The sequence below is a fragment of the Biomphalaria glabrata genome, chromosome 7 (assembly GCF_947242115.1).
Source record: "Biomphalaria glabrata chromosome 7, xgBioGlab47.1, whole genome shotgun sequence".
Lineage (NCBI taxonomy): Eukaryota > Metazoa > Mollusca > Gastropoda > Planorbidae > Biomphalaria > Biomphalaria glabrata.
This window is the reverse complement of record NC_074717.1, coordinates 26,460,712-26,466,041: the sequence shown is the minus strand read 5'-3', so window position 1 is coordinate 26,466,041 and position 5,330 is coordinate 26,460,712. Positions and strand designations below refer to the sequence as shown.

The following is a 5,330-nucleotide window of genomic DNA, read 5'->3' as shown; positions in this document are numbered from 1 at the left end:
TTGTAGATTAGGTCTAGTTAAGATCTACATCTAGATCTAGTATAAAATTTAAAATCTAATAATTAGTTTTAACATTTCCTTAAGCTTTCTTTAAAATATTTAGATTTAATATTAATCTAGATCTAACAATCAAATAATATTTTTTAACTTAGAGCCAGAATCTAGAGATCTTGATCAGATTGTTCTTGACATTAAATTTGAAAATAATCTTAATATCGTTTCCAATCCAAAATTATGTACCACATATCAAGTATGGCGGCGCCCACCAGAACCACAGTTTTAACATTGTATAAACAAATTTTAAGAGAAGGGAAAAAAGTAACAGACTACAACTTTAGGTGGCTTCGAGAGTTATTTTTTTAAATAAATTAGAGTCTGTATATAATCTAGATTATATAGCATCTATTTTCTCAAAACTAAATCTAGATTTAATTATGTCAGTGTCATGAGTGTCAGTCACTCAGCAGTGACACTGACACTACTGACAGTGTGAGTGTCACTCTGTCACAAATGTCTCAACGACTCAAATGAGCCAAAAACATATGATAATACTATCATAATGTGATAATGATAATGTAGAATAGATCTATTTTATATATATGTGATGTCACAGTGACAGACAATGACAGTGTATTTAATATTTTAAATTAATGTAATGAATGTTTTCATGTATTTCAAAGGTATTAGTATTAGTCTTATATTAGTTTACTTGACTAGATTATTAGTAGATATATGCAGAATCAGGTTTCTCTTATATTTTAAGAAAATGTAGAAAGAAATTAGATTTTTCCAGAGATAAATAGTTTTTAATAAAATGTATATTACTAATATTAGTTATTACCATATTCATATATTGTCATTGGAAATATGCCTTCTTTTTTTTTTTAATGCTCAACTCTAGACTATCTCCCTTAAGTTAATTGTCAACTTTTTTCTGTTTCTATTTTGTCTTTGTTTCTAACAGCTATTAGATATAATAGTGAAACTCATTTAGAATGCAAACACGCTTTGGTACCTTAAGCAATAACTAAGGACTAAATATAAATTATGAAATAAAATTAATAACATAGATCTACAAATAAGAAAAAAAAATTAATAGAAAAAAATATTCACATTTAATATATTTATATATAGCCTCTAACTTTAAGCTTGATATATATTGTAGTCATAGCGTAATGTAATCTTCGTTGTTTTTATAATAATAAAAAAATATTTATACCACCACATCATTCAAGTACAATTTCTTTCACTTGTTCAGCTCCAAACAAAATAATACCAATAGTTTAGTTAACTAATTGGCTAATTTTAAATGACTGCTTAATGCACAGGGTTAATTAGATATACGGATATGCCTGACACAAACAAAGGTAATAGAACAAAGAGAAATAATAAAACTATTGAATGTAAAACAATGAACAATATCCACAACAAAGTAGAGAAAGTCATGATTGGATTGTGGCATGGAAGGGAACCATTGTAACCTTGTGATGGCTCCAAATAGAGACTGGGCCACTAAAAATCAAAGACTTTATCGAATCTCTTCAATGAGATGAAAGAGCAGCAAGATGAAATAGTATGAGTATTACTACTTTTCTGTACCAAATAGTGGAGGGGGGGAGACACTGTGACAAGCAAAGTGGGAAGCGTGGTCGAGAGGCTAAGTACATGGTCGAATCTAGATTCTAGATCTAGCTTTACTTTAGTTATACTTATTTTTTAATTTTAGATCCTTGTCATAGACTTAGACCTAGAATAGATCACTAAATCTACAAAATTCTACGGTAACATGAATGATGATAAATGATATAACGGGTATAGATGTAGACTCTAACTCTAGATTTAGTCTTACTTAGACTAAACTACTTAAAGTAGATTTAGTAATGATCTACTAATCTACTAACTAATGTAGATTTAGATCTGTACTTTAACTTTAAAATGAAGGAGTCTAGACTAGATCTATAATATCTACATAATATAGAAAATAGATCTAGAGAGTTCTACTTCATGCTTTAACTTTAAATTATATATTTCAATTACTTTGTGTTTGTCTTTGACATGAGTGTCAATTTAGTACTATCATTCATTTCTAATTTATAAATAGATATCTATTCTGAACAAGTATTTTTTATTTGATATAAAAGTTGAAAAAAAAAAAAAAGAAGCATTATTAATTATACTTTTATAACTTATGATCATTACATTTACATAGGATGTATGCACTAAGACGCACAAGAGATGCTTTCAAGGAGAACAAAAATGTAACTGATCTTGAACAAATGCAATTACTTACCCAGAAAGCAATTAAAAACCTAGAAATGTTAAAAAGACAGGTAAGTTTGTTTAATTGGCTATATGCATGTTGGGAGTTAATGCATGAAGTACAGGTTAGAGTTACCCGACTATTAGTCAGGTACGCCTTAGTACAGTATTACAGTATATACAGTATTGAGATTTGTTCTTTCTTATTAACCCTATAGCTTTTATTTTAAATTCTAAAAAGTTGTGTCAAGCTCCTTTGCAAAGAGAAATAATTGGTATAATGGTAAAAAAAAAAAGTTGCATTGCTTGAATTTGAACTCAAGGGCTCAAGCCAATACTCAAACCACTGCATCAGCAAAGTACTTATGAAAATAGGTTACTTTCAAACTTTAAAGTGACTACCTAATTCTCTACACAAAGTATAACTTACATCACATCTGTCAAGTACAATTTCTTTCCCTTGTTCAATACCAAAGAATTAATTACCTATAGTTAATTAACTAAATTATTTATTTTTTTTGTTGATTCTTGTTTTGTTAAGTTCAGTAAAAAAAAATAATTGTGCAAAATTTCAACTTGATTCTAGATTAGGTGTGGGAGAAATGAGTTGATATAAGCTTTGTAAAAAAACAACAACAACACTATTTTCAATAAATATATTCTTTTAGTACCTACCATTAGAACAGAAAAAAGCTTCATGAACTTAGAAACTGCAGTATCAGCACATTAAAATAAAAAAAAAAAATACATATCTACTATTCTTTAAAAAAGAATTTATTGTATCCTCTAGTTCTGTATGAGACATGAAGAGCTCTTCATAAAAGTAAATATTCCTGTCTTAAAACCATTATTATTGAAAAATTACTTTTGTATAGCACATTTTTCATGCTCTTAAGATATTCATTGTGCTATGGTCAAAGTCTCTTTTGTGGCCTTGTGTGTGTGGGGGGGGGGGTAGTATCCAGGAGAAGGTTATTATGCTACCTTTAGATGGCTCAGTAAACACAGTTTAGCTCAAGTTAGGATTCAAACTCAAGCCACCTTGTTAGGTAACCAAGTGGCATATGTCACTCAGTCACACATCCCACTATTTCTTTCTTAGTTGCTGTAAAGTAATATCACAAGTTATATAAACCACTACTTCACAAAACAAAAAATTGAAGTAGCATCATAGTCTATTTTTTTTGGTTGTTGTAATTTTGAGCCAAGAACTTTTAAGGTTTATTGTGGCTATGTGCTAATACACTTTTGTCTTGTTTGTATACAATGTATGCTGTAATGATACCTACATAGGCCCTACATTTAGACAGCGTGCAAATGTAATGAATCTGTTATTGTCTGGCTGGCAAAATGTTCTTTATTGTAGAACATATATTTAGCTCAAGGTTATTATCAATACATCCATTGGAGCATACATTTTGTATTGCTATAAATTTGACAAACCTTTTAGATCTTTATACATTTAAAAGCCTTTCCCTATTTCTCATCTACTTTTCTAATTCTGAAGCAATCTTTTAGACTTTTAATTACAATGTTTTAATAATATTTGTTATGTATTTCCATATTTTTTTAAATTATTATTTTTAATCAAAGGCAACAGTGAGTCAGCTTTATGGATCAAGCAAACTGGTGATTGAATCTCAACAAGGGAAATAACCAGCTCCTAATTTGTGTTAATTGAAATATTTTCCATACTTTAGTTAGAATTTAAGAAATTTGTATTATGATATTCTTTATTAACTTTTTTTTTTCAAATTTTTTTTTTTAGTATTACTAAATTTAAGTTAAGATTTTTTTGATAAATGAAAGAAATTAATTCTGAGGTCTTAGATTATTTATAAAGAGTTTTTGACAGAGCTTCTGATAGGTTTAAATTTCCACTAGAAATGTAGAAACAACTCCAGTGTAATCGGAACAAAGAGTTGTTTTTATGTATTTCAAAATGTTGGTTGTTAACTTACTTTGTATTTACTGTAAGTAATCAAGTATTTATTTCTTTATTTCTAGGAATTAGTTATTTATTTTGTTGTTACAATTTCACCCATATAGCCTTTTTATTCTTCTAGAAAAAGAATAAATTATTATTTTTATGTTTGGTTTACATTTTTGTTAAAATAAATAATAGCATTTTTGAGATTTTATAAATCACAATTTTGAAAGTTATTTAAAGGAATACTAAAAGGTATGTTATTAATATATTTTGTGAGTGTAAATAGTGACTGTATTATATACTACAGAAAAAAACAATGATATTGTTGTATGACTGTTGTGATTGAATGGGTAATACAAAATAAAATTAAGTTTAATAAGTTGTTTTTTTCTAAGCAATGTTGAAATTTTTCTGTTTTCATAAACCTTTTAGCTATTTTCCCACTGTTTGGCAGTGCTGTGATGTTGAGTTAAGCATGTACATTTGGATTTCTTGTATGGTTGTCGATAATAAATTTACATTGTTACCGGTATTGAAAGTTTATTTTTTGTTCTTCCCATTATTTATTTTTCTGTACTGGTCAACATTTTTTTTTTTTAAAATAGAAATGCATTAGTAAGAAAAGTTTAAAGTCCATATTTAGAAATTATCAATCAAACTAGGTTAGCTTTTATTTTCTCAGTAGAATGGGTTGCTGAGAGAATATTAGAAATACATAGCATTCTACAATCTCACCAGAAGTAATGTTGGGTAACATTGCATCTGAAAACAAATAAACCCTAACCCCTCTCCAGTCTTTGCTTAACTAGGTCATGAAAGTACTAACAGTGCTTAAAAGACTCAGATTTCTATTCTTCAACTTCTTTTTGACCTGGATTATTAGAGACTAACTGCACACTGGTTCCCAGAGCAGGCGGTCCTCTAAATGGTGTCTTTGAATGGTCAGTTGATACTTTTTTTGCTATGTACAATTATTTTTAACCGTTGTCACCAGTACAATTTCACTAATTCATTTCAGGCTTTAAGAGGTAAATAAAATTACTTGAAGAAAATAGGGCAATATCCATAAAAAAAATATATTAATGTTACCCGACTTAATGTTGTTAAAAAAAATTATATCTAAAACATGAAAGGCAAACCA

General features: G+C 28.3%; 1 long non-coding RNA gene across 1 annotated transcript; it reads left to right on the top strand.

Annotated features, from left to right (window-relative positions):
- Positions 1-34: 34 nt before the first annotated feature.
- On the top strand, positions 35-2,277 carry LOC106061538 (uncharacterized). The gene is made up of 2 exons (XR_008779032.1): positions 35-338; positions 2,210-2,277. It is a non-coding gene; the product is annotated as an uncharacterized LOC106061538 (long non-coding RNA).
- Positions 2,278-5,330: the final 3,053 nt, after the last annotated feature.